The sequence below is a fragment of the Mustela putorius genome, unplaced genomic scaffold (assembly GCF_011764305.1).
Source record: "Mustela putorius furo isolate JIRA1106 unplaced genomic scaffold, ASM1176430v1.1 tig00003988_pilon_pilon_pilon, whole genome shotgun sequence".
Classification (NCBI taxonomy): Eukaryota; Metazoa; Chordata; class Mammalia; order Carnivora; family Mustelidae; genus Mustela; species Mustela putorius.
Genome location: NW_025422127.1, coordinates 4,591,135 through 4,609,367, shown reverse-complemented (window position 1 = coordinate 4,609,367; position 18,233 = coordinate 4,591,135).

The following is an 18,233-nucleotide window of genomic DNA, read 5'->3' as shown; positions in this document are numbered from 1 at the left end:
GCCTACTTGTGATCCCTGTCTGTCAAATAAATAAGTAAAATCTTAAAAAAAAAGTTTAAATTTTATTCTGTAATTGTTATAGGGCCTTTTTAAAAAAATTGAATGATAAACCTACAGTATTCTTTACTGTCTTCTTATGGCTTAGATAACCTTACCAGTTAATGTTACATATAAAGAAACATTGGGACTTCTATATATTAACTTTTAAAATTATTTAATGGATATAATTAAATCATATCAAATTTGAGAAAAAAGAAGAATTCCTGTTGGGAAATTATTATTTTCAGTCATTGAAGCAATGATTTATTCACTGTATTTGAGAAACTGCTAATGTTGTAACAGAATAAAAATGTAAAGATATAAGACACCCTAATATAAAACAGTATTATTCAAAGTAGAGTAAATAATTTTTTGTGTGACAATAACCTAAGGTTTATTAAAATGCTTATTCTTAAACTGTACTTCAAACCTATTAATTTATAATCTGGGTTAGGCCCCAACAATACGGATTTTTAACAAAACATCTGGAAGACTTTATATACAATAAAATTTGAGAAGCACTGTACTAAATATTAGGTATTTTTTACACATTTTTTCCTACATTGCTGCTATAGACATACCTAGGGATCTCTGTAACAGCTGTACTGTTATAGTGAAAGCAATAAATGGCAAATTGGTACCTTTTTAGACTTTTTTTCTTTTTAAATTTCTTTTAAGACTTTATTTATTCATTTGACAGAGATCACAAGCAGGCAGAGAGGCAGGCAGAGGGTGGGAGGGAAGCGGGCTCCCTGCTGAGCAGAGAGCCCAATGTAGAGACTCGATCCCAGGACCCAGAGATCATGACCTGGGCCAAAGGCAGAGGCTTAACCCACTGAGCCACCCAGGGGCCCCTTTTTTTCTTTTCTTTTATAGTAGACTCCATACCCAGTGTGACGCCCAACATGAGGTTTGTACTCACAACCCTGAGATTAAGACCTGAACTGAGATCAAGAGTGGGTCATTCAACCGACTGAGACACCTAGGGGCCCCTATACATTTTTAACATTCATTTTCTAAGAGATATATGTTATTATTCTTACTTCCACCCTGTTTTCATCCTCTTCATCACTTTTACTAGTATATTGTATATGCTGCTAGTGTTTTTATAGAGATATGTTTATTTCCCCTTCTTTCTTTCACAAAAGATAGAAATCATATACAATTCTGTGCCTTGCTTTTGTCACTTTAATATGTCCTGAAGATTCTTCCATATTCGTGCACATTTCCACTCATTAAATATTCTTACTTCTAGTTCTTGGCCTAAAAGATTTTCTCTGTGTTATTAAATTAAATCACCTTACTGATACTTGGTAATACTTTGTATTATATTACAGTATTAAAAAAGAGATCATTAAGGAGTAGATGATCCAATTAAGAAAGCTGAAGTTCAAAAGAGACTAGTAGTCAATTTTGTTTATTATAAAATCAAAGTCTTTATTTTGTGAAGGAGGGAGTGCTAGAAGACACACAAATGAAAGAAAGACTTAGATAAGAAATTGAAAACATGTCTGAATATTTTCTATTTTTAATGATAAAGACTGGCAAATGGAAACAATTTAAAATTTCTGTTATATAAAAATAAAATGAACTGCTTTTATTTCAATCTATTTCAAACAATAATGTATGAATTAATTTTATTTTTATACTTATTATTATTAAAATCAAGAGTCTTTAAATTGCACCTACTAATATTATAAGTTGAAGATTTGAAATTGCCATTTTTGGAGATGCCTGGGTGGCTCCGTTAAGTGTGTGACTTTTGATTTCAGCTTAGGTCATGATCTCAGGGTTTCGAGATCGAGCCCCACATTGGGCTTCATGCTGGCTGTGGAGCCTGCTTAAGATTCCCTTTCTCCCTCTTCCTCTGTTCCTCCCTGCTCTCCCTCTCTTAAAAAAAAAAAAAAAAAAAAAAAAAAAAGGCCATTTTGTAGGTAAAAAAAATGATTTAATATTAGCAATTTTGAATGGTTCGACCTGATAATAACATAGGCCATTCAGACCTGAGACAAGTTTCAGTGGCAATCAGGTAGAGTCCTCACAGACATTAGTCACAACATAACCTTGGCTACCAGTATTAAATGAAAATGGGAAAACAAAACACGGAACAAGGGCAAGCTATCCTTTTTCTCACTTCAGTTCTTATCAACTCTAATCTGGTTTCACTACTTCAGGCTCAGATAAAGGCAGATTATAGAAAGGTAAATAATAGAAGATAGACTGTTCACAGGCATTTGTACTCCTACAGAAGTATACATGCATTTGAAGCTTCAGAAGACCCAGGGTTCTCTGTCACATGCCTATTTCTTATTTTTTAAGCACTCAGTGGAGTTTCTTACTGCTTAGAGTGCAGAAATCCTCCCAGGTACTCTGCACATCACTTTTTAAAATTTTTTATGCCATTTGGTAGGAGTTCATCAAACATTTGATACATGCATATTTTGTCTTTTGACTTAATTTTGTTTTGTTTTGTTTTCCAATTCTGACCATTGCCTGGTACAAAGTTCTGCATAGAGTCAAAAATTTGGAGCTGCTGCTTGAATAAAGATATCAATTTCTGGTAAGATTAAAATAAAAATTCTTGTACACCTTGAGGGACATGAGAACAGGGAAGACTTCAAGGTTTTAAATGGGCAACTTATATATTTGGGAACATTTAAATCATTATATAGCTGTATTTCCCTGAAAGTTTCAAAACAAAACAAGAATCAGCAGGTTGTGGTTCACAAATCTATTTACTTTTCGTCCAAATAAATGCAATTATGTTAATATTAATATCTCATATTTTCTAAATTTGTCTATTCTCTTTTCTGACCAATAGTTCTTCTGTAAAATGTTCCTATAATCCCATAGATATGAGAATATATAGCAAAATGCTCATGTCTGTTTGTCTTAAACTACCATTTCTACCAATATGTTTCAGTTTTGAACATGTTATAAGGTGCTTTAAAAAAATTTTCCCTCAACTCTTAAATGAAGTTCAGCATGAAGAAAACATGTTTCTTCTCTTCCCTTAGATATCAATTTTTACTTCCTCTAGAGCTATGCTATCCAATATGTAGATATTGAAATTAAAACTAAATACATTCTAATTCAGTTCCTCAGTTACTGGCCACGACTCAAGCACCATGCTAGATAGAGCAGCCTGTATATGCCTTTAACAGAGTAGTATACTGTATTTGACGAACTGCCAGAAATATTTCAGACATTTTCATTTAAGTAACATTTTCTTCATGGCTTCACTTCAGATTATTTTAACACACCATCTTCTCTTTCTCCATAACAAAAGTACAAGATAGTAAACATAGCTCTTCTGTTCATTTGGCTTTTTTGGCTCTTGGTTAAATTTTTTTTTTTTTTTGGCACTTTTTGTTAGTTTGGTGTTGCAATTTCAGGCTTGGCACATACTTAAAAGAAGGGAGAGTAACTTTAAAATTGCATTAAGATTGGGGAATATTTTGAAAATGGTTGTAAACCATCCTTAACAAGTTGATATTACTGCAGGGTAAAAAGGCAATTAAAATAGGTACAAACCCTCCACCACCACCCCCATCTTAAAATCTGGATGTAGCCCTTATTTTTTCATACTATGGTAGATCATTAAGGACACTTTCATGCTGGATCTTGTGGCAAATGTTATTTCCTAAATGACTGTGCTATTTAGAAATTATGCAAGCATACACACTGAAGACATTCGTCTTTAAGAAATTCCTCTCAATTTACAAAATAAGAGTTGACTGCATAATTTGGGAAATGAGTACTCCAAAATTTCTCCATCTTAAAAGGAATTCCCCTTGTTTTAACAGATCCACTTAAAAACAGAAATGACTTGTCATAGTCATCAGGTGGGGTTTAATGAGTACTTTTACTTATCCCTGCTTAATGTAAGTACTTAGAGAGGCAAAAAGAAAAAAGAGAGAAAAAAATCTCTTATTTGCCTAATATAAAAATGTTTCATTCTATTTTTCAGTTCCAGTAACTAGATCTGTAGATCTCTCCCATAATTGACTCTACATTAGCTTTCCAGTTTCTCTGGAACATCAATCTTGCCCTCCTGTCTGTCTCTCTCTCTCTTTTTGTCTCTCCCTCTTTCTCTCCTTTCTTTTTCAGGTGAGTCCACAGCTACTTTATAATCCAAGGTGCTCAACAAGCTTGTTTTTTCTACTGTTAAACTGTGGCTATATTTCCTAAAACCTTGCTCTATCTTATCTGGTTGTACTGTAGACCCTTCAGTTGGGATCTAGGCTTTGTCTAACCACCTGACCACTTTCAATATATAGCCCCATTTCTGTTGACCTTCTGAGCTGTGCAGGATGATGACTTCATTTCATCTTTCCTCCAACTTACTGTGAAAACCTGCCACACCCACTACCTCACTTAGTGTTTGCTCCAGACAGCCAAGGCCAAATGGAAAAGTTTGGTTCCTGCTTATTTGGGAAAGGTCAATATTTTCCCCAAAGTCTCCAAACATTGGAGAGATTATTACTTCTTCCCCATGCTCCAGTCTCTATGAGTGAAGAGTCACTCTTTACTAATAGATATCCCTCATATCCATTACCTGGATGATTTTCTAACCCTTTCTCCTACTTTCTACTATTTGGATCTCAACTGAATTTCCTTTGCAGAGATCTGAATCCTCATTACAAAGAGTTTGGTCTATCCTATTAGTCTCCCAGTGAAAGTCGGTTATAACAACATACTGAAACATCTAATTTCTTACTGCCCATTTGGGGATCACCAAGAAATCACTTGTGGGAAACAGGGTGGGTTAACTAGGATAGACAGATGTTCTACAATTCCTGACTCTTGCATCCTTCCTCTTAAATATTTATTTGGCTTCAGACATGAAACAGTTACAGTGAAATGAATTAACATTGTTATTTTTATTGACTTTTAAAATCCTTATATTTTAAAATTTTATCTGAATGCACACATGCCAGGTTATGGATTAAAGGTATATATATATATCTCACAGAAAATAATGAGATTATGTCTCATGATTAGTCTTTATATCTAGGGCAACAGGATGAAAGCCAAATCAATTGTTCTATGAAAATAGCTAAACACCCCATAGATGAGAAATAATGGAAAAATAATTTTTCTCTGCTTATAAATATGAAGGAAACAGTCAACCCCTTCTCTTGTAAAAAGTTCTCCTTCCTTTTCCAGCCATTTAATGTGTAAATAAAATCTCAAGGAGTCAGATAACTTCATGCATTCTGGCCTTTTAGGACAATTGTCTACAGGTTCTAAGATTCATTCCATGATGAACTATAATCAATACCTGGGGAGATTATGCTCTAGTCTTCCTGGCACACTGGAGGCTTAACCTGAATATCTAGACTGGCTGCAACCATTTGGCCCACTTAGAGAGAAAAGAGAATTTTACTACTCTTTTGTGTCAGAGCAATTAAAGAAAGAAACAGATCAGATTTTCAAGGTATATGAAGAGTAAAATATTTCTGGAGGAAGTGAAAGCAAACATTCCCTATCTTTATATCATATACACTTCATGTCATAGGAGACTAGAGCTTTTTGAAGGAGCACTGATAAATCTAGTGATATTTTATTTTTCTGGAATTCAGAACATATAAATAACATAAAAATAACAAATCAATAAGAAAAATGTTATTCAGGAGAAAAAAATGGCTAAGGGATATTACCAGGCAAATCATAGAAGCATAAAAGCCAATGCCCAATATACCTAAGAAAAAATCGCTTAATTTCAATGAATTTTAATGAAAATTAAAACCAGAATGGGATCCCATTTCACATATATCATATTTGCAAGTAATAATTCTAATAATGTTGGTAAGGAAATGAAGAAAGAGTGATAACTCAAGACCAATGTAGCAATGACTATCATCATTGCTTATTTCCTAAGCAGTCATACTCCTAGGAAACTCTACTGTGTGTGCATGTAGTAGTCAGAATAATACCCCTCTCAAATGTCCATGTTGTAATCCTTGGGCCATATGAATATGTTAGGTTACATGGAAAAGCAGAATTGCAGTTGTAGATGGAATTAAGATTGTTAAAATGTTAACCTTAAAATAGAGAAATAATTCTGGATTATCCACTTGGGTCCAATGTAATCACACATCTTTAAACATGGAAGAGAATATTTATGGACCTGAAAGAGAAAAATAACCAGAAATGTAATAAAAGTAGGGGGCTTTAATGCCTACTTTTAACAATGAGTAGATTATCCAGACAGAAAATCAATATGGAAATTTTGGAATTTAGATCAGATGGACTTAACATTTAGAGACTGTTCCATCCAACAGCAGCAGAAAACACATTCTCCTCAAGAAGAAAGCACACATGATATATTCTCCAGGGTAGATTATATGTTGGGCCACAAACAAGACTTTGTATTTGTAGAAAGGCTGAAGTCCTGTCAAGCGTCTTTTCTGACTGCAATGGTAGGATACTAGAAATCAATTACAAGAAGAGAACTGAGAAATCCACAAAATGTGGAGATTAAACAACATGCTACCGAACAATCAATGAGTCAAAGAAGAAATCAAAAGATAAATAAAAATATACCTTGGGACAAAGAAAATGAAAATACGACATGCCCAAAATTAAGGGATGAAGCAAAAGCAATCCTAAGAGGGAAGTTCATAATAAAAATGCCTACATCAGGGTGCCTGGCTGGCTCAGTGGGTTAATGCCTCTGACTTCAGCTCAGGTTATTATCCCAGGGTCCTGGGATGGAGGCTCTCTGCTCAGCAGGGACCCTGCCTCCTCCTCTCTCTCTCTCTCTCTCTCTCTCTGCCTCTCTACCTACTTGTGATCCGTCAAAAAAAAAAAAAAATCTTTAAAAAAATGCCTACATTAAGAAAAAAAATATCTCAAATACACAACTTTACACTGAAAAAGACTTAAAAAAAAGAGACTAGGAAAAAAAAAGAAAGAAAGAAAAGCCTAGAGTTAGTAAAGAGGAGTAAATAACAAAGATCAGAAGGAAGATAAATGAAATAAAGACTTAGAAGTTAATAGAAAAATCAATGGTGTGGTGCCTGGGTGGCTCAGTAGGTTAAGTATCTGACTCTTGATTTCGGTTCAGGCCATGATCTCAGGGTTGTGAGATCGAGCCCCACATTGGGCTCTGTACTGAGCATGGAGCCTACTTAAGATTCTCTCTTTCCTTCTTCCTCTGTCCCTTCCCACTTGTCCATGCTCTCTTAAAAAAAAAAAAATCAATGGAACTAAGAGCTGTTTTTTTTTTTGAAAAGCTAAATAAAATAGATTAACATTTAGCTAGACTCATCAAGGGAAAAAGAGTACATTTAAATAAAATCAGAAATGAAAAAGAAAATGAAACAACTGATACCACAAAAATGCAAAGGCTCACAAGAGACTATTTGTACTTCAATAAAGTTGTATTCTCCTCAGCTCCATTTTAAGGGGTTAATTGTACACGTACATACATAATTGAACAATTATATACCAAAAATTGGACAATCCAGAAGAAATGGATAAATTCCTAGAAATATATAACCTACAAAGATCAAATCATAGAAATAGAAAACCTAAATAAATCAGTTACTGGTAAGGAAATTGAATCAGTAATCAAAAATCTCCCAACAAATAAAAATCCAGGACCAGTTGGCTTCATTAGTGAATCCTACCAAACATTTAAAGAATTAGTACAAATTCTTCTCAAAGTCTTCTAAAAAATAGAAGAGGAAGGAAAACTTCCAAACTCATTTTATGAAGCCAGCATTACCTTGATACCAAAACCAGACAAGAGCCCTAAAAGAAAATAAAATTACAGGCCAATTTTCCTGATGAACATAGATGTAAAAATCCTCAACAAAATATTAGCTATCCAAATTCAACAGTAGATTAAGAAGATCAAATACTATGATCAAGTGGGATTTACTGAAGAGATGTAAAGATGGTTCAACATACATAAATATAATAGAGCTCAGAAGGAGACCTATAAGAATATTCATAGAATCACTGATTGCAATATTAGAGAGAGCAAAGATTGAAAATATTTAGCCATGCAATAATACAAAGCAGCAAAAATGAATTCACAAGAGTAATTCATATCAACATAGTTGCTCAACAATTGTTGGGCAAATACGAGCAAGTATAGTATAATGCCATTAAATATTCAATATGTTCTAAAAATATATAGAAATGGATATTAAAACTACCAAATTTAGAATAATAATTACCTGTATATGAGAAGAAAGGATAGTAGGAGGATCTGATCAGGGAAATGTACACAGGATACTGCAACTATACCGGTTAAGTTGATTTCTTAAACAAATGTGGGAAATAAAATTACATCACTTTTTTCAAAGATTTTATTTATTCATTTGACAGACAGAGATGACAAGTAGGCAGAGAGGAAGGCAGAGAGAGAGGAAGGGAAGCAGGCTCCCTGCTGAGCAGAGAGCCCAATGCAGGCTCGATCTCAGGACCCTGAGATCATGACCTGAGCTGAAGGCAGCGGCTCAACCCACTGAGCCACCCAGGCATGCCTAAAATTACATCATTTTTGTCCATAAATGTTTAGGCTTAAATTTTCCCCCCAATAACACTCATAAGTGCTCTTCCTAAAATATGAGATCATAGGAAGCCCTTACTCAAAACACTCAATTAAAATTCAAACTGCTGCCCAGTGGCTATAGGGCCCTATAAAACTATAAAATTTTTTCTCCAAAACGTTCTCTTACTAACAAGCTTTTTGCTCACTTTCCTCTGGTTACATTGACCTTTTATTATTATAAAATTTTCCAATCTTACTCGGATCCCAAGGCCTTTAACTTGTGTTGCCACTATATAAAGTACTTCTTTCACTGGAATATTATAGTATTACTTTGCCTAAATTATTATCTGAGTATTTGAGGACAGCGGTGAACATGGAAAGAAAGGAAAGCACCACTCCTTAGAAGGACCCGCATTTCCAGGTAACTTAGATTTCCCATATGTTGAAGTCTCCATCTTCCTTACAATTGATAATACCTAGGAGCTTCTGTGAGTGGTTTATTGAAAGAAAGCAGGCCCTTGGGTGGTATCCTTGGGTAAGAAAAACAGTGGTTGAAGTTTTTTTAGGCCTAACTTTTTCTAGGCAGAGGCTCTCTTGGGCAGTGAGAATTCAGGGGAATAGGACAGCTAAGGCTGATTTCTAAAAAGAATGAGCACTAAGGGTCAGGAAGAGGTCAGCAGACAAGGTTGAAGAGATTACAAAAGGAAAATATTCTCCAGAGAAGAACCCCTTAGAAGGAAACTGAGACAAGTAAGACTTTATTGTAACGCACATAGCATTTTTGGAAAGATGACAGAGGAACCATTTTCTACAACAGACTGGGCGGCAGCAAGGAGCAAAGGCAGCTATAGCAGATATGGTCTGACCAACTCGAACATTCCTCATTGCTTGAGAATAGAAACCTACTGAGAATCCATTTGGGGTTCTATAGGTCCCTGAATTATTCAAATGACCAAGGGGAAAATGCTACCTCCCAGCATTTGGTGCCCACTTTTCTTCCAGAAAGGAATGTGGTATTCAAGCTGGTTTTAATAAAAGTATGAAAGTCCTTGCACCGCATGTGAGGAGCTAAAACAAATAATCAATTGACCGAAACACCTGTAGTCCAATAAGCCCAAAGATACCATTTTTGTTAGCATATACTGTAGTCAGATTTTTCTTTGCCTCTGTTATCATTTACATGTCCTACAACTAAATTTGCCCTAAGTAAAGAAAGCATTTCCTAAAGAAGGAAATTTAAAGAATGATCTTTAATCACAGCTATGAATTTCTGTTGTCATGAGCAAGGAGGTCACACAATGTCATGGTTTCCTTTCATGAGAACATGAATATCTACTATGTTCATACTGCCAATTGTCAGCAAGTGAATAGCTTCTGCTGATGAACCACAATATCTTTTTATAGGAGAGATATTATCTTATCAAAAGTCAAAGACTCATGAGTGAACCAATAAAGTACTAAATGCATTGCTATACAATTTGGTAAACTTGATAATCCTTACTAAAAGATAAGAATTTGGTGATGTAGTCTTCTGTTAATAAGCATTATTAAATTAGATTAAAACACATGTATAAGACTTTTGAAACTATTTGTGTGTGAATTGAAATATGCACACACCAACAGCAGGAACAATGAACAAAAGTCAGTTTCCTCTAGAGGAAAAAATGGAAAATTGCTTACCAAGATGATATTAGTATGAACAGATGACAGTTAAAGATCTAGCTCACTGATTATAAGCACTACTTTAGAAGTCTCATTTCTGCACATTCCCTGTAGCATTATCAGTATTCAAGCTTTTTCATAAACTACACATGTGCGTCTATGGGAAGGCAAAAGTAATTTGATATCCTGCTGTTCCACATTCAGGTTTGATATAAATGGGGATATGGAAATTTTATGGCACTAAAGACAATTTGCTGATTCTATCCTACCTGGGTCAGTATGTGTCTTGATATCAACACTTTCAGCTTACTTTAAGATACATAATAAATTCATTAAACAATAAGATGTAAAGGTACAAATCTTGTATTATAAGCAACAGTAGAAAGGGAAGGGAGTCCACAGTTCACTGTTTTTAAAGGATCATATGGCTCCATTTTTGTTTCTCCACACATACCATCTACATTTTTCCACAACCTCCATCCATCCCCACCTATATCACCTATAGGTTTGAACACCTATATAGTCACCCAGCACCAAAGATATAAAAAGAACCCTCAATGTCTTTGGATTTCACTTAGTAACATTTATTTAAAGATAACAATGTTATATTTATCAGATGCATAATAATGTTACCATAGCAGCAACAAATAAATAAGTAGAAGTTACTTTGTAACATACAATCAACATCATGATGTAGAGACTATGGTGAGTGGGACATGATTTATATATACAGTGCAGGAAAAAATGGCAGCATTCTGACTTGCAGCTCCTCTTCTGCAGCCCCCAAAAATTATTCTTCTGAGCTGTAATTTGTAATTCAGGTTGTCATCAATCAAATTGGACACACATGAATTTTGCATTACCATTTCTGAGCAATAGGTGAATATTTAGCCTCCAGCCTGCTCAAATGAATTGGCTAATTCTTTGTCCCTTCGTATTAATATCCCCATCTCCTCGTTTTGTGTTTGTATCTGCTAAAGAAAGGAAGAAAAGAGGGCACAAAAAGAGGGCACTAAAATCCTATCTCCCAGCCCCAGAATAGGATATGCTCATCCATGTTCTCACTTCTTTCTTCTTTGTCATGATTTAACTTTGTCATTCATTTTCTAGAATACTGGGTGGTTCTCCTCCCTTAATTCTATAGTAAACATCTACTTAATTTTGCCACCACCCCTTCTAGAGCAGACTGGTACATTTATTATAGGACATGGCTACCAACAGAGAGAGAAGTATCAAGTTTTAGCTGAGTGTCTAGAGAGTCCACCAGTACATACCGAGTACCTGCTCGATAAATTGCCTCATTCAATAATGAGCAGTGTGTAAGACAGGGTTATTTTATAGCTAGATTAGGAAAGCTCTATGCTTATGTCTGTGGATGCCTGAAATATAGAGCTGATCTTTGGCCATGGTAAGGATGAGATGAATTAGTCATTTGTAATTTGATGTTGAAAGTTCAAACTTCCCTAGAGGCACCTGGTGCAAGCTTGTCTAGCCATTTAGAAATGTTTCCATTGATGTTTTATGCCTGTTTTGTCTGATTACACAGTAGATTTACTTATGTGAGTGGTAGGTTATAAAGGGCCCTGCTGTAAACTTTGGGTTCCCTTGAAATCAAAATACTCTGTGTATATCTTGTTGGTTCATAATCTGAAAATAAAGCATACTCGGTGTGGCTGAGAAAGAATCCTGGGACCTGGAACTGTTTAATGATTGCCTGTAGTCTTCCTCATATTATACTGTATCTTTTATATTTAACAAAGCTTATGCGAGTACACCTTAACGAGTTTTGTGCATCTTTCAACTATCTGACTCTGTGTAACCCATGCAAGCGCATACTCCATAAAGTTCTTTTAAGGAAAGGAAAACAAAACAAAACAAAACAAAACAGTAGCCACAGAATTACTTTTCTAACCATCATTTTTTGAAATAGTCACTTGAATATCAACACTGGCATCAAAAGATTTTATTCACTAAAAAAAGAGTGATATTATTTGAAGAATATATTTGTCTCTCACTTTGCTTTTTCACTATTTGCAATATGACAATGGCATCATTTCAAATTAAACACTCACACATACATATGAAGCACAGACAAAATAGCACATCTATATATGGCATATGTGGCATATTAGTTTCTGGGGTAAGAATGCTAGTTCCAACATTTTTAAGTTATAAAATCTTAGTCACTTCATGTTGGCTCTCTGCCTGAGTTTCCTTATCTGTAAAATGAGAATAGGAGTGGTAGATTAAATCAGTCCAAGTAGGTAGAGAGCATGTATTTGTTGGGGGAGGGCACGGGAAGAGGTAGAGGGAGAGAATCTCAAGCAGGCTCCCTGCTGAGCACAGAGCCCAATGCGGGGCTCAATCCCACCACCCTAAGATCATGACCAGAGAAGAAATCAAGAGTCAAATGGTAAATAAATAGACTGAGCCAGCAAGGTGCCCCATTTATATTATGTTTAAAGTAAGGTATCAAATGGACAAAATCACATTGAAAATAAATTAGAACTAGTCTCCATAAATTAGAGATCTTGTAAATCAGGAGTAAGTTTTAGAACCACAAAGCTCTCACTCTTTTAATATTTGTCTTCAACATTTTTAAGTTCACGATTAGGATAATAGTAGCATAAAAGCAAGCAGGTGAATATATTCTTTCGACGGTGAATCTCCTCGTTCCTTGATCACAGAGAATTCCATTTAAAAAAGAATGCTGTGAATGCTAAAGTGCTGTACAAAGATTAGTGTTACTATTAATTTGAGTCTAGTTATTGGTTTCAGTGTAAGATGACACTCTTGTTAAGAACTAGTTCTCTTCTTCCGCAGATCATTTGAGTAGAGCAAAGGCATGTGAATGGTACTCAACTCAGTGATAATCACTGACACTGGACTGGCTCACCATCTGATGTTTCGATTTCTTGATAAATCAATCTCCAAGGTTCAGTTCATTCACAGTATGAAGCTACTTACCTTTTCAAAGTGCATCAGTTTTGTCCTCCAGTTTTCATATTGGCTTCCTGTCAGGGTTTGCATTGATTTTAAAGTTTTATTGTTGACGTTTAAAGCACTTAATGGCCTGATACCTTCTTATATTAATGATTTGCTTATCCCCACAGGACAAGAATAAATTTTGAGATCTTCTGCTACTGCATGTCAGTCTTAAATGTCACCTTGAGATTCAGAGTGCATAGGCCTTTTGTCTTTTGTTCATGTTCTTTTTGAGATAAGACATTAGAAAGAAAATATCGTATCTTTTCTAAAGGTCAGTGGGCATGATGGAAAAGTATAATATCAAGACCTTTGACTTATTAAATTAATGCATGTTTTCAAATTCTCAAGATCTGTAACAGACCAAATCCCCTACAAATATTATACTAAAAAATTTTAATCTATAAAATGTGGAAATCATTAAAATAATATTCTTACATATGTTTTTTATTTTTTTATTTTTTATTTTTTCTTACATATGTTTTTTAAAGTTGGAAGATAAATGCTATATTTCTGAGTGAAAGAATATTTTACTTGTTCTCATCTGGGACATAAAAATAGTCATTTTAGTTTCAACGTCAATCTCTCAAATGTAATTTTTTTCATATTCTAAGATATTTATGATAAACTTCATGAATGGAAAACTGCTTTAAAATATTTTACAATCAATCATAAATCGTGTTTTTGGATCTAATGTTTAATTATGAAGACTGGGTTATGCTATGTGTTTGTGACAGATAGCCTTGATTAATAATATGATTCATGCAAGGAGCAATCTATATTTTGGGGAAGGAAGTAACTCTTTTACATGAGTATAACTGTTGGAACATAATGTAGAACATTAACTGTTTATGACTGCACCCAGCCGTAAAAGGAGTGTTAATTCATGATATAGGCAAACCAGTTTTTATGTACTAGTATACTCTATAAAAGAAATCTTCTTTATCTATCACCTACCTACCCACTTATCTAACTATTAATTTGCTTTGTATCTCCTTCAATCTAATAACCTTGTCTGTCATTTGCCATACTATCATCTGATGCTTGATCGTTTGTAATATATCAAATCCTTGGCACATAAGATGAAGTACAAGGAAGTATTTTGAAAACACTGAATGCTAAATAAATGTGACACAGCACCATAATTTTACTATTATTATTTTCTATGAAGGAATGCTTTCCCTATGAAAGTGACCTGACTTCCTAAGTTCTCCTTCCTACTATGCCATTTCCCCTCACATCCTTTTTCCCTGCAACTAAGTAATGGAATTCTCTCACATGGATATGGCAAAGGAAAAATGTTAAATGTCAATAATATGGTGAAAATAAAACAAAATATCTTTCCTAGGGCATTTTAGGTGAGGTCCTTTGCTGATAGTTCAAATAGAAACATGAAAGGGTAAAGATGAGCTATTTATTTGTAGTTAAAAGAAATTTTAAACAATATAGACATTAAGTCTCAAATGTGAATTTTTTTGCTATTTGGAGTTAAGTTTCTATTTCTTCACAGTATGAATGACTTGATTTGTATAATATGTTAAAAAATGGACAACCTATTGTTTTAACCCAGTTCATGGTACAATTTTCTTGCTAATGTTTACAAGTAAGTTCTATAGTACATGAGGAAAATATGGCTAATATAGCTGATATTTTGGAATTCATTATCACTGAGAAATTTATAACAAATCTACTTTGTGACATTATAAAGTACAAATATATCATGTTGATGCTGATTTAATGATTATATTGACAGTTTTATGGCTAAATCCCTAGGCAGAGGAAATATGAAAATTACATTTTTAGCAGGTTCTTCCTTACTTTAAAATGTAACCCATCAGCTCAGCAATACAATTAACTTTTTAAAAGTATTGTTAACTGTAAGGCTTCAATAATCAAGATACTACAAATATCAAGCAATTTATTTTGGACTTCGGGTTTCTGAAATTATTTAGGTTAGCTGCTTCAATATTCTTCTTTGGTCTGTTCTCCTTGGAGGGCATCTTCTTTTTATATATCTTAAAACACCTTTTATTGTGTTTATAATTTGATTCATTCATATATCTAGTTTGCAATTCTACTAATTAAATCATTGTTATTAGGTCAAATCATACAAAACTATAGATATTTGATAGTTTTTGACCTACAGATGTGTTAGCTTGAGATTAAAAAACAATAGCAACCAGGCAGCAGAAGGGAAAATAAAAAGAAAGATTTTAATCCTTGATGGGTAGCCAATCTTTAAAAAATCACTTGTCTTCCTGTGTTAAAATGATGCATTATGTAATAAATAATATAATGCAAAATAAAGAAAACTTCCACTTATCCAGAAATGTACTAAAAACTTTATAATATCAGATTAATTTATACTACATAATTGTTTATAACTTATAGTAAAACATTTATTCTCCATAAATGTGCTAAGATTTTGCTCAAAGACTTTTCATAACAGCATACTCAATGTTGTTCAACTCAATACTTTTTAGAACACAGATATGGAATTTAAATCTCAGACATGAGGTTTCATCTAGTAAATTTGTATAGTACACTGTGAGATCCTGCAGTAGAAATGGGTATCACATTTTCTATCTTAATTTCTGATCTATAAATAGAATTTATCTGTTTGCTATAAATATGATAGAATGCATCATTTTAGCCCATACCATTTGTGACCAAAACTCTTCAGTAGTAATTGCTTTCCTATGAAATTCAAGTTTCTTGGTAATTATCTAGGTATGTGACTTCTCCTGGGAAATTTTTCAGTCTTTCCTAATTGCACCTAATCAATTTTTAGGTCTCCCACCACTATTGACATATTAAGAGCAATTGGCTTTTTCTGAGGTATCATTGTGATCAGATCGGGACCTTACAAACATTAAGAACCTACTTGGTTCTTAAATTGGAACGCTGAACAGAAGGAAATACTAAATTTATTATAAAAATAAATGCATAACTTGTTTTACAAAAGATATGGGTTCAACTGCACACCCATTTATTGTTATTTCTAAAGCCAAGTATCTAACTTTGGAACAATGTATCTGCCCAGAAACTGGCAAGATGAGGTGATGTTCTTGTCATTTAACAGTAGGAGGGGCTACTTCTGTTAATTTCACATATTGATCTTATCTTTTTTTTTAATTTCTAATTTTGTCTTCATTGATGCCTGTGCTAATTGAAATAATTGTTTTCTCTTGTTCTAATAATCAAACTAAGTATTTATCTCTTAACACTATAAAGTCCAGTTATTACTCTCATAGGCTTTGTTTTTGATTCACACATTCTCCTGGAATATCAAACAAGGGAAGCTCACCTGTGATCTTCAGCCAGTTTCTGCTCCCATATTCTGTCCCCCACCATCAGCCTCACTTTCATCCCCAGGTATCTCTACCACTCGTTTCAATGGTAGAAGAAAGTTTCTTGTAAATGTTCTAGCTCATTTGGTCAACACTGATGAAAAAGCTCTGAATTGACAAAGGCTTTTTTTCCAAAAAGGTAGATTGTTATATTGAAAACCAAATAAAAATAAGATTAGTTTGGAGGGAACGTGAATAACTGCATCCTGTAGGATACTCAAACACAAATCCTTTCTGTGACTATCTCATCTCTTCCCTCCTTTGTTTTGTTTTATTTTGTTTGGGCTAATATATCAAAAAATGCCATAGATTGGGTAGCTTAAATAAAAACATTTCCTTCTTGGAAAAGGCAGAAGAAAAATTACTAAACTTCCTTACTACCTAGAGTGTGCTGACAAGTCCTTGAAATCGGCAGAGTGACATTCCTCCAAGAACTCAACTACCTCAATGTTAATACTTTGCTAAGGGCAAAAGGCAATCCTAGCTCAAACCACCCCTTCTCTAGGATCCTATAAATCTGCTTTAACACATGAAAATTCCTTTGGAAACTCCCTTTATCTTCAAACCCCCCCAAGATACATATTATCATCCCGCAAGCATATGGCCACCCCTGATACATATCTGAAGGGTCTCATGACTAAGGTTTTATTAGATGGAAATAAATAACCTTTTCCCAACAATAGTTAGCCCCCTCAAGACCCTGGAAACCTTGCTTCCAAAATTCATTAGAGACTTAGGCTATCCCTAACTCCCTCCTAACCTGAAAGTAAATAATGGGCTACTCTCCATGACACCATTGCTGCTCTTTCTGCCCACAGGCCCTGTCCCCATGGTTTAATAAAATCACCTTTTTGCACCAAAGATGTCTCAAGAATTCTTTCTTGGCAATTGGCTTCAAACCCTAATGTCTTTCCTACATCACTTCTCACAACTCTGGAGATGGAAAGTCCAAGACCAAAGAGCTGGCAGATTCAGTGTTGGGTGAGAGACCACTTCCTGAATCATAGACAGCAATCTTCTCACTGAGTTACTTCACATGAAGGAAAGGAGATAAAAGCTCTGTGGGATTCTTTTATAAGAGTGCTAATCCTATTCATGAGGAGTCCACACTCATGACCTAATCATCTCCCAAAAGTTCTACTTTACAATACCACATTGGGGAGGGGTTAAGATTTCAGCATATGAATTTTGAGGGAGATAGGATTCAGTTCATTATGATGAAGTTTTAGAATATAGGTGAGGTTCGGTGAGGTGAGGTCTGGAGCCAATGACCAAGAAAGAATTCTTGAGACATCTTTGGTACAAAATGGTGGTTTATTAAAACATGGGGACAGGACCTGTGGGAAGGAAGAGCTACTGCCCAGGGTTGTGAGGGGTGGCAGGTTATGTACCATGGGGGTGGAGGAAGTAAGGAAAAGGGAGGTTTCAATAGAACTTTCATATGCTAAAGAGGACATACAAGACACCAGAGGCCTTGCCATTGCCAAGGTGGTTTTGTCCTTTTTAGCAAGCTATTAAGATAGTTGGAAGATTCCTAAAGAATGTCACATATGTCCCACCCAGGAGTGGGGGTGGTGGTGGGAGGTTGCAAGGTGTCAGCCTTTTGCTTTATCCTCAGCCAGGCTTCTGTTCCCTCATCAATTACTTCAATTGAATTCAATTTAAACTCACTGAATTTTACTGGGCTC